This window comes from Zalophus californianus, chromosome 1, assembly GCF_009762305.2.
Source record: "Zalophus californianus isolate mZalCal1 chromosome 1, mZalCal1.pri.v2, whole genome shotgun sequence".
Taxonomy (NCBI): Eukaryota; Metazoa; Chordata; class Mammalia; order Carnivora; family Otariidae; genus Zalophus; species Zalophus californianus.
Window position 1 is genome coordinate 159,067,379 of NC_045595.1, and position 12,606 is coordinate 159,079,984.

At 45.1% G+C, this 12,606-nt stretch overlaps 1 protein-coding gene and 1 long non-coding RNA gene across 12 annotated transcripts in view; one reads left to right on the plus strand and one right to left on the minus strand.

Moving 5' to 3' along the window:
- The window catches only part of PHLDB2 (pleckstrin homology like domain family B member 2), a 214,653-nt gene that overhangs the window by 179,645 nt on the left and 22,402 nt on the right, over positions 1-12,606 (minus strand). The gene's annotated exons all lie outside the window — the stretch shown is intronic.
- On the plus strand, positions 1,365-11,269 carry LOC113916835. Its single transcript, XR_003518052.1, has 3 exons — positions 1,365-1,458; positions 9,052-9,162; positions 11,195-11,269. It is a non-coding gene; the product is annotated as an uncharacterized LOC113916835 (long non-coding RNA).

The following is a 12,606-nucleotide window of genomic DNA, read 5'->3' on the forward strand; positions in this document are numbered from 1 at the left end:
GAGCCCAGGAGTGTTCCACAGGGAGGGAGGAGTGGTCAAGCCTGAGGGCTTTCCCGGGCACTGGCCTTCTTCCTCTGTTGAGTCTGTGGGCCCTGTGAACAGGGAGCAGCAAGATGCGGAGAACCGCATCCTCCTAGTGCCTTGGTAGGTTTCCTAGACCTTGGCTAGGTGGACAGGGCACTTGAGTACTGAGTCTATATGGCAACTAAACAGCATCTGCAACTCTCTAACAGCCATTTGGGCCCCTTCCTGCTACCTGCTAGCAACATATCCTTTCGAAGCTGGGGTGAAAAGAGAGTGCAGAAACAAGTTTCCAACTCAAGAGATGACGTGGCATCTAAAACACAAAACAAATGAAAAAGTAAAAACAGAACCAGACCTATCACTACAGACAACAGACTGGTGGTTGCAGAGGTGAGGGGAGTGGGGGGTGGACAAAATGGGTGAAAGGGAGTAGAAAGTACAGGCTTCCAGTTACGGAATGTCTAGGGCACCCGGATGGAAGGCACAGCATAAGGCATACAGCCAAAGGCATTGTAATGGCGTCTGCATGGTGACCAATGGGAGCTACACTTGTGGAGACGTTGAATCATTGTGTTGTACACTTGAAACTAATGTCACATCGTGTGCAACCTATACATCAATTAAAAAAGAAAGATGATGGTGGTAGCATCTGTGATGAAACTCTACTGTTTAGGGATCTTAGGAATAAGGCTAAAGGTCCAATCAGACCTGGCCTCGTCTTAAACCTGCGCTATCGTGAATCCCAATAGTTTACTGAGATCAAACACAAATCCTTTGCTTGCTAAGTTTCTGAGGGGTAAAGCAGCTATGTTTATTTATTTAATCAATAAAGTTTTACTAGGCAGGAGCTCTGCCAGGCAAGGATATAGAAAGCCACAGAGGTAATAAGCCACTGTCTCTGCCTGAAAAAGGAATTCGGGTAAATCGATCACAACAATCCAATAGCATGGAGGGCATGCAAAGTGCTGAAGAAAGCGCTGAGGTACAGAGAGGCACTTTGCAGAGAAGTCAGGAGTCAAGGAAGACCCTACCCAAAGTCCAACTTTCTCTAAACTGATGTGACAAGTCACTGATTTTCTGGGTCCTCAAGGGACACCTAGGTACATGTTGGGATCCATATTCGCACAAGCCTTGGCTGCTTACATACATTTGGGTCATGCAGTGGCTCCCATACCTTACTGTGCATTGAAAGCACCCGGGAAGCAATAAAAATGAAATTCCTTAGTCCCCACTCCAAGAATTTCTGATGATGTTGGTTTGAAGCAGAATCTGGGAAACCTGGTTAATTTTTATTAACAAGCTTTTCAGTTGATTCTGCTGAAAGTGGTTCTCAGGCTGCACTTTGAGTAACGCTGTCAGAGCCCTGAGTTTCCCGCTTGTCTCCACCAAGGACTGGTCTTCGGCTTTCACCAATTCAATCCCGGTAGCAAGAAAGTAAGTACTTATCTGTTTACTGTGGTTGTTTGCCTCTATGCTTAAACCCAGGGAAAATATACTGGGAATCAGAGGTGTTTGATCGACATACGAATGGGTGTGGACAGAGGAGAGGTTGCCGGCCCCAGCTAAGCGTTCTCTCTCTGTGTGGAGAAAACCCAAACTACAGTCCTCACGGGCCCCAGCCCTCCCGTGGCGGTGCAGTGGAGGGCCTCTGAAGAAAGCATGAGGAGAAAGGCTCTGTGAGGTGTTTCTGTAATGAAATACTGTCTTGCCCTGAGGCCTGGAGATGTATAAGGCAAACAGAGACGTTCTCGGGCTATAGGGAAGCCCTTTGATGAGGAAAGCTACAGTGGATGGATGTCCTCTTATACTTTCACCTGTGAATCTGAGGTGAGAAAGATGCTACTGCAAATAAAAAAAAAAAAAGAGAGAGAGAGAGAATTTAGACTTGGCTGGGTCCCTGGCACAGACTGCTTTGTAAGAAGCAAGTCATTCCCAGGGTCTGGCTAGGACGGGGATGATGTAGGCACTTCTGAGCCCAGAGACCAGATGGCTGACAGAGTTTCAAAACATTTTCCAGGCTTGGGGTAAACACACCATCCCAGACACCTGTAGCCATAGGCACTTGCACACGCATCCTTTTGTGGGCTTCCTTTTCCTCCTCTTCTCTCCCTTCTTCTTAGTCCTTCCCCCTCCCCCGCCCCCCCTTTTTTAAAAAAATCTTTCTTCTACTATAGAAAATATAAAAGCAATTTATTTTAAAACATAAATCAGAAAGATAACGTTAAATCCTTTGGAAAATACAAAGTGTAGAACTTTTCCAGAATCACGTTGGAAAAGACTTTCCTCTGAACCAGGTCTCTTTCTGAATAATAATAATAATAATTAATAATAATATAGATTTTGATCCATTTTAAGTATGTTACTTGTTCTCCACGATGTGAGTGAACAGAGTTTATAGTACAAGTAAGACAGAAGTAAAAATCCCCAAATGATAGCAACTTTGTATTTTAGGGGAGCATTTATCTCTTTGTGGAGGAGGGGTAGCCATGGGGTATTCTGTACTGAATCCAAAGGGTCGTTTGTCAAAATACAGAAATTTTAAAAACCTAATGGGATAAAGTCGATCTTTATAAAAGGAAGTTAATCGTTATGTTTGAGGTAGGTGAAACCAAAGTAGCTATGTCAGGGATGATGGTTTCAGAGTAAAAGATGATTTTCAAGAAGAAACACGGTCTTTATTATTACGGATTGAATTGTGTCCCCCAAAAGATGCTGAGATCCTAACCACCAATACCTGGGAATGTGACCTTCTTTGTAAGTGGATTCTTACAGATGATCAAATTAAGATGAAGTCATTAGGGTAGACCCTAGTCCAGAACGACGGGTGTCCTTATAAAAAGTGGGAGTTTGGGCACAAAGACTGACACACACAGAGGGAGAACACCATGTGACAAAGAAGGCCAAGATTGGAGTGATGCATCATAGGCCACGCAACGCTGCAGTCAGCCAGCAAATCACCAGAAGCCAAGAAGTGAAGCATGGAAAAGAATTTCCCTCATCTGGCCCTCAGAGGGAACCAAACTGTCTACATCTCGATTTGAAATTCTACCCTCTAGCACTATGAGACAATAAATTTCTGTTGTTCAAGCCAGCCAGTGTATGTCACTCTTACAGCAGCTCTAGGAAATGAGATTTCTAGGTAAATACATTTACCTAGACACAGACTCTTCCTTCTCAAGGTCCAGGATTGCTGACTGACCAACCTGAGTGGGTTGAGCTATACCAGAACACGGGGAAAAGGTGCACACTGGTTTGTGAGGAGCCTTGGGGAGAGGTCCAGGGTACCACAAAGCTGTTAGGCTCCATGTCTTTGCTATAGGGCCTCCCCAACCTCGACTCCGGCTTACTGGAATTGGACCAGTTACTGTTTTGTGCTGAGGTGGCTCTTCTCTGTGGGCAGTCAGATCCTTGATTAGCCCACTGGGACTAGGATTTTAACATTACCTTTCTCTGCTCATCTTCCATAAGGAGCCTCACAGCATATACTGGCAAGTTCCTGGGTTGAGAAGTCAGATTTTTACTTTTGGTTTCTAATTTTAGCTCTGTTGACATTAGCAGGTCACTTCATATCTCTGAATAAGTTTTGCATTTTTTTTAAAGGTTTTATTTATTTATTTGACAGAGAGAGACACAGCGAGAGAGGGAACAGAAGCAGGGGGAGTGGGAGAGGGAGAAGCAGGCTTCCTGCTGAGCAGGGAGCCTGATGCGGGGCTCGATCCCAGGACCCCGGGACCGTGACCTGAGCCGAAGGCAGATGCTTAATGACTGAGCCACCCAGGCGCCCCAAGTTTTGCATTTGTGAAATGGGTACAGGAACACAAGCTTTGTCACAGTATTCCTATAATAACATAAAAGGTTTTAGTACACTGTCCAGCATTTTCCCAAGTGTGTTTCTATAGTCTCATAACAGGGTGTGTGTGTGTGGGGGGGGATGGGTGTGTGGGTGCGTGCGCACGCCAAGAGAATCATTGCTCCTGGAAATAAAATATAACAGGAAAGTCACAGATTCTCAGAGGACAGCCACTTAACATTTGCATTAAAAATAGTAACAAATAAATGTCAAGCTAAATCCGCAAGTTCTTACTAATTGATAATCTCTAAGGAAAAAGGGACACACACACACACACACACACACACACACACACGGGGAAATTAGAAGAAAATGTAATGGGCAAAGACCTAAATTCCTGCTTGGGGATGATAAATGTTTCCCCAGGCAGTTTCTACATCCCAAGGGAGGCTGGTATCTGGAAAAATACATTGTTGATGTAATGAGAACCTTGCCCAGAGGAAGCACCTTCTGCTGAGGGAGATAGGGGCCTCTGGATGCAGCCGGGGATTCTCGGCTGTGAGGCTCTGGCCTGTCTTTCTCATCGCCCCAGGCTTCCCGTTATGAATTGATGATCCTGCTTCTCTCTCTACAATGCTATGTTGGAATACTTGCAAGTGAAGTCAGGTTTGTGAAATTATATGAGAAGCTAAGAAAACGAAAGAACTAAAACGCAACACTAGATTCTATGGGTTAATTTATCTTTCTCTTCTAAACCACGAGGACACTCATGGCGATCTCGGGTCAGGCATACCCCAGGCAGCAGGGTCCTTAATCTCCGTCTTATATAAACCATGTGTGTTTCATCGATTTGCATCCATCTGCCCAAACACTTGCTGAACAGAGTGGCAAAAGATAACCAGTGTAGAGCTGGAACAAAACCCAGGGGGTTGATGGGAAAACTTTCCAAAGCAGCAGGCTGTGGGCAGAATTGCATGCCCAGAAAGCTAAGAGTATATGTACGGTTTTTCATGTGCGTTTTTGGCTTGGGAAATCTTGGGGATGAGGAAATCCAATTCTCCAGCATCCTTGCCCCCTGAGGTTGTACAGACTCATGCAGGCCATGGGCACTTTAGCTCAGTTATTGGGGAATATATTGGTGAAACTCCAACCGACCTTGATTTAGAGCAATGAAATGTTCAGATTGAGGACAGGCAGATGATGAATATTTGATTGATGGGGTCTTGTGAGATAAAAGAGGTTGTCTTCATAATCTCTGGGATGTCAGCATATGGGGAGAGGAAGGTGTATGACAGCGTAGCTGAGCAAGGCTTCAGACCCAAGTGCAAATGTTTATTTGGGCATTGGACTCCTTCCCAGACCCTTAGGCCCTAATATTTGGACTGGTTTCCCCATCCTCCTTTTGGCCCAGGAGCTTGTAAAGGAACTCGGGAGGGGACGGTTTCTTTTCTCTTCCCTAGGCCAAGCCACATCCAAACACAAGATTTCACACACAAGGTTGATCTCATATACTAAACAAAAGTCAAGCCCAAGACCTAAGCTGTTCTTAGGTCACAAACATCCTGTTAAATGTGGATCTTCACTAACAATTTCCATCTGGCAACACTCCCGGCCACGTGTCTGACCACCGGTCAGAGGTGAATGGAAGGCAGCGGTTCACCCAAGGGCCCGTAATTAAAAACAGAAGACATGGCTCACTGGTGGCCGGAGGGCTCCTTGGGCATTTGCGAATCTCTCCCTTAGGCAAAAATGAGAGTGGGAGTTGGTTCGATGGTATGTTGAAGCATTCCAGACATGAATCTAAGTATTGTCTCTGAGGACCTCCGCACGTAGGCCCAGGGAGAAAATGCAAAATCAGCTGGCAAGGCGGAGCAGACCCGAGGAGTGCAGGAGAGTTTGGGTGCTGAGGGTGCGCCGGAGGATGTTTCCATCACTGGCGGTTGAATGGATCTTTGGCCAGCAAGCGTCTGTGAGCATTGCCACCGCGGTGATTCACGTATTTGTGGCCAGACCAGAAGGTGGGGGTGGGGGTGGATGGCTTCACCGATGAATGAGCTCCCCAGCAGTCCCTGAATTCCTGTGGCTGCTCATTTCCAGTGTTTCCATTCATGGGTTAGGGCTTGGGCCAAGACAGAAAAGGGCTCTCTTGAGGTCATGTTGTCAGCACCACAGATCTCACCAACTGTACTCTTCCATTTCTTTCCTCTTTAGATGCATCAGAACCTTCCTCTGCTGTTTACAGAGAATTAGACCTTCCTTCCAAGTGGAAAACACTTGTTACAAACTATGTGCACGTAGGAAAGGCAGCCATCGAGTCTAGGTGGATAGGGCAGGATTTTATGAGAACACGTCAGTTCTCCTTGGCATATGTCACCATTTTCCAATCCCCCTCCATGCAGAAATTCTGTTTTATTCTTGCAATCCAGTTTCTAGTCAAAACCATCCCCAATGAAGTGAGACCATTGGTCCTATTTCCCTCCTCATAAGGGAAAGGGCACCTATTTGCTGCCTTCTACTCTCGCCTTTTCCTAATTGTCTTCTAGGCACTCCCAGTGAGGATCAATCATCTCTCTCTCTCTGTTTCTTCACTTCTAATTTGACTTCCAAGCCTCACCCTCTATCACATCTTGCCAGCTCTCCCCAAATCCCACCTGCTTCCCCTATAAAACCCAGTTAATATACCTCTCAATCTGGAGCTTGGAAAATCAAGCCTCAGTCATCACAAAGATTAACATCTCTGCAGACAAATTTAGTGGCCGTAGTTTTAAAATAATATTCTGGAGAATAGCAGTGACAACAAAACATGTTTCTCATCGCTGCTAAAATCACGGCCTCTGGCAATAGCTAAGGATACAGCTGGAATGGGGTCATGATAATCATAATTGTTACCATTTGTTGAGCTATCACTAAGTACCGGGAATAATTCTGAGTACCTGATTAAAAATATCTCAGGTTTATAGCAGCAATGTCCACAATAGCCAAAATAAGGAAAGAGCCTAGATGTCCATCAACAAATGAATGGATAAAGAAGATGTGGTATGTGTACACACACACACACACACACACACACACACACACACACACACACACAAGATGGAATATTACTCAGCAATCAAAAGGAATGAAATCTTGCCATTTGCAACAGTGTGGATAGAACTAGAGGGTATTATGCTGTGCTGACTTATTTCTAAGTCAGTCAGAGAGAGACAAATAGCATATTATTTCACTCATATGTGGAATTTAAGAAACAAAACAGATGAACATAGGGGAAGAGAAGGAAAAATAAGATAAAAAGCGAGAGGGAGACAAACCATAAGAGATGCTGAACTCTAGGAAACAAAATGAGGGTTGGGGAGTAGAGGTGGGGGGATGGGGTAACTGGGTGATGGGCACTAAGGAGGGCATTTGATATAATGAACACTGGTGTTATATGCAACTGATGAATCCCTAAATTCTACCCCTGAAACTAATAATATACTATATGTTAACTAAATTGAATTTAAATAAAAAATTTAAAAAAAACTAAAGGAATTAGAATGGCAAAAACAATATTTCATGTAATCTCACAACTAAATGCAGAAGTCACAATTATTATCCTTATTTTCAGATAAGGAAAATATGCTTTTTTCTGATTCCTCAAACTTGAAAATGGTGGAGTAATTTAAAACCTAGATGGCAGGAATTTAAAAGGAAAGAAAATTAAAGAAAAAAGAAAACCTTTGCTCATAGTGAAAATGCCTGTTTCTGATTTGCGGTTATATGACCAGAAATATTTGATTCTCTAGTTTGGCAGCAATAATCTACGAGATTCTACTTAGTAGAATGTGGAAGAATGGCAGATGTTTACAGATGTCCTTTTACTGGCATGAAGGGTTCTTACTAGGAGACCCCAGGACTGTGAGGAATAGTATTTCACCCAAAGCTGAACACAGCTTCCCTCTGGTTGTCCACACTCCGATCTTTCTGGGGAAAAGAACACCTTCATAAAGCTGGAAAACATCCCTTGACATTTTGTATACAGGTTTCCTGTCTCAAATTAGCTGTGACCACACTGCCCTCTAACTGACCAGAGTAACCAGACAGGAGCTATAAAGCCAGATGTCAGAGTGAAGTGACCTTCTCAGTTGACACAATGCATGTGTAGGAACTCTTTGGCTTTAATACACCTTTAGGATTGTTAACTCCTAAAAGATAAGGATGTCTGTGCCCCTACAGACCCAGTACCTAGTAAAGGCCAAGTCCAGGTTTATCAAATAAATGAATGTCACACACCTAGTTCATGCCAAGTTGGAAAAATTCTGGAACTTTCAGACTGGAATGTTTAGACTGGAATATTACACATTTGGTAAGCACTTTCAGAGGAGGTGTTAAGCTGAGGTCTTCAGAGGCTCTGTGAACCCTCTGAAATTATGTGCAAAACTTCATGTCTACATGTGGGAATTTTGGTGAGGGTCTTTAGCATTCATTAAATTCTTAAGAACGTTCTTGAACCAAATTACTGAAGAATTACTGCTTCATGGTTTAAAAAGCAGTCACACTTCATGATTTTATTTTACTATACAGCAATGCTATGTGAAGGACATCATCATAATCCTTAATTTACAGAGGGAGAAAAGGTGACATTGAGAAAGATGGGCACAGGTATGATATAAAAAAAAAAGTGTCCTCAGGGCGCCTCGGTGGCTCAGTCCGTTAAACGGCTGCCTTCAGCTCAGGTCATGATCCCAGGGTCCCGGGATCGAGCCCCGCATCGGGCTCCCGGCCCGCTTCTCCCCTCTCCTGCTTCCCCTGCTTGTGCTTGCATGCTCTCTCTCTCTCTCTCTCTCTGTCAAATAAATAAAATATTTTTTAAAAACGTGTTCTCACTGCAGATGTCTGTTCTTGCCACTTGCTGTGTGAGCACCTGTGTGCCTGTGTGCGTGCAGAGAAAGAAACAACAGTGAAATGTAGATTCACATTTGCTTGGACGCTGGCTTTCCTTCTACCCCAAGATTCAAAGGATGGGACCATGTCTTGCCCCTCCAACTATCAGTTTCCATTTCAGGGAACTGCTTGATAGAAGCTGCCTCTGGTTTTTAGCTCAAGCCCTGACGCAATGCCCAACCCAGCAGAGTAGTTTAAGAACCAGAGAAGAAATGCATCACCATTTACTTTTGAGCTTAACTTCTTTATCTATATAATGGAGTTAAAAAATACCACTTACTCTGACCCGAATACATTTCTCTCTCTTTCTACAGGCAGCTGAAAACCTAAATGACTTCTGGATCGATCCTCTCTCCTGGATGCTTTGTACTACCTGACATCTGGGACTCGTTTCCTCAACTGCAAACTGAGAGCTGCAGGACAAGGTAATTTTGTCGATGACTTTTAGCTCTAAAGTGCTTTTTCAATGATACTGTTGCGGAAGAAGCGAGTGGGGTGTGGGCAAGCGAAAGCATAAAAGCAAAGGAACATCGGCTTAGTTAGGGTTCCTGGAATCATTTCTTTCCATTATCTCCCTCCACTGGTGTTTGGATTCATTCTTTTCCTTCTCACCGCACCTTGAGTGGAGACATCATTACTTTCCCCCGCATCTTCAGGAAATCCTGCGAGTCACACCTAGGCACTTCAAACACTGATGCTGGTGGAGGCAGCCAAGGGCAAAGGGTGTTTAATGTCTCCTGGTTTTCCCCACCCTCCTGCTGGGAGAATGACAGGTCAGGTGGGGGAATGCTCACACTCCCGGGAAGTGGTTTTCCTACCAACAAAAGGCAAATCGGAACTGCGCTGACAAGTTCCCCTGGGGCACTGCAGAGGGTTGGCCCGATGACCTGTGCAGGTCTTTCAACTCTCAGAATGGGTGATTCTGCAATTCTTCTTCATGACTAGATCACCCAGGGATTAACACATTCTCCCTCAGCAAGTATAAATGAAGGCTTGGAAGACGGAGTCTGACTCATGAGAAGTAAGGGGGGTTAGAGTCCAAGTCTGAGTGAGTGGACCTTATTTCCTGTGTTTGGGGATCAGAGCTATACTGTTGCACAACTCCAGGGGCTGCTCATTCTTTGTCAAAGACTCCCCTTGGAACACAGTTTTAATACAGTGTCACAGAATCCGTGATCCCTGACACGGAGCGACACCGCTGCCCTGCTTGTGATGCCCTAAGGACCTTCGTTTCATCACAGAATTTCATATCCTCTGGAGGTTGAAATCTCGACGTCTGGGGAGTACTTTCATCATAGTTCCTTTATGAAACCTGGTAAAATCCCACATCTCCATGCATATGCTGGAACAAAAATGTGATTGATAAAGAAAAGAGGCTAAATTGGGGGTAGGGGTGATGAGTGATTTATAAATCCAGACAGCAAACCAAGTTTAACACGAGACAGAAAAATGTACAGAGACTGCTGTTTTATCCTGTACTCTTTGATGATACAGTACTTCCTCCACTAACGTGGGATCTGCGAGCTGATTGAAAGTTGAAAATATCCTAAGTCGACAATACATGTAATGCACCTAACTTACAGAACATCACAGCTCAGCCGAGTCTACCTTACATATGCTAGGAACACTTCCATTAGCCTACAGCTGGGCAACATCATCTAACATCAAGCCTATTTTATAAGAAAATGTTGAATGTCTCATGTCATTTATTGAATTGTACCAAAAGTGAAAAACAGAATGGTTGTAAGTAGAGGGGTTACTTACCCTCGTAATCGGGGCGGGGCGGGGGCTGCCTGGGAGCTGTGAGAGAGTCTTGTACTGCATATCGCTAGCCTGAGAAAAGATCCCAGTATTCCAAATATGAAGTATGGTTTCTTTTTTTTTAAGATTTTATTTATTTATTTGACAGAGAGAGAGAGCACAAGCAGGGGGAGCGGCAGGCAGAGGGAGAAGCAGGCTCCCCGCTGAGCAGGGAGCCCGATGCGGGGCTCGATCCCAGGACCTTGGGATCATGACCTGAGCCGAAGGCAGACGCTTAACAACTGAGCCACCCAGGCGCCCCTGAGGTATGGTTTCTACTGAATGCATATTGCTTTTGAACCATCATAAAGTTGAAAAATCCTAAGTCAAAACACCGTATTTTTTTTTTTAAGAATCTTAGGTGTTGGGCGCCCGGGTGGCTCAGTCGTTAAGCGTCTGCCTTCGGCTCAGGTCATGATCCCAGGGTCCTGGGATCGAGCCCCGCATCGGGCTCCCTGCTCAGCGGGGAGCCTCCGTCTCCCTCTCCCACTCCCCCTGCTTGTGTTCCCTCTCTCGCTGTGTCTCTCTCTGTCAAATACATAAATAAAATCTTTAAAAAAAAATCCTAGGTGTTGGAATTAGTTTAGTCAGTTGTATGGAATAGGGTGGTCATAAGTGGTTTCAGCAGTTAATGGATTTCTTTATTCATGTGACCAGTTTACCATGTAATAACTCCCATTCCCTGGCTGCTGACCGAGGGTCAAGTGCTTCTCACACAGTATTTCGTTGGAGCCTCCCGGGAACCCTAGGAGGTAGGTGTTACTGTCTCTATTTTTATAAACAGAAAACTGGATCTCAAAGAGGCTCATAACTTGCCCGAGGTCACTCAACACAAGTCGCTGTGTTAAGGGTCAAACAGGGCTGCCTGACTCCAAAGCTGCCCCGTTACCAGGACACCAAGCTGCTTCCTTCCTTTCTATGAGGCCATTATGTTTTTCTTGAGCAAATGTAGCCAGAAATTCTCCATTACTTGCCCTAGGGTAGAACTAGTAATAATAACAAGAGCAATGCCTGGAGAGCTTATTATGTGCCAGGAATGTCCCTGAACACTCTCTAATGTCTTAAATAACTTATTCTTTGTAAAATCCTACAAGGTAGGGATCGAGCCCCATTTCTGGATGAGGAACGGAAGACATGGAGAGGTTGTGCAACTGGCCCAAAGTCCCCGGGCTTGTTAGTCAGGGGGCGGAGCTGGGAATCAGAGCCAGACAGCTAGGCTCCAGAAGCTGCGCAGTCAGCCGCTCGGCCGCAGCAGCTTGTCAGGGGGGCAAATCAGTCCGTGGAGACCCACTGCTCTGTTCAGATTTGTCCAGGCTCGCATTAGACACGGTTTGTGGAGGGTTGATGCTCTAGGAGGGAAAAATGCTAGTGAGTAAACGGATCGAAACTCTAACCCTTGCTTTCCATTGCTTGGTTGTCCAACACACCCAGGTTCAGGCAGGGTCATCAAGCTAAGGGCACCATGCTTTCTTGTCGTTCCTTGGGGGCACCTATGGGAGTGCGGGGGGATCACACCACGCTGGGGGAGGGGAGCGGTAGAAGAGGACGGCCCCCGCAGAGCCACGGGTCCTGCAGGGCAAGTAGTTTTTTTTTTTTTTTTAAAGATTTTATTTATTTGACAGAGAGAGACACAGCGAGAGAAGGAACACAAGCTCGGAGAGGGAGAGAGGGAGAAGCAGGCTTCCTGCTGAGCAGGGAGCCCGAATGCGGGGCTCCATCCCAGGACCCTGGGACCAAGACCTGAGCCGAAGGCAGACGCTTAAGGACTGAGCCACCCAGGCGCCCCAGGGCAGATAGTTTTAATTTTCCCATTTCTCTTCTCACTTCTCAGTCATCGCTCTGCTTTTTCAGAAAAGGGAAATTAATTCTTTGGAATTCCTAGGAACCGGAGGGTTTTGAATCTGTAATGTTTATGAATCTGCTAAGAACACTGGGAAATGAGGCTTCTTTTTGCTTATGAAGTCATAGTTTAACCCAAACCAAAAAAAAAAAAAAAAAAAAGCTAGAGAGAGTCTGTGGGGATCAGAGCTGGGTATTGTGTTACAGAAATTTTCCATTTCAGACACAAA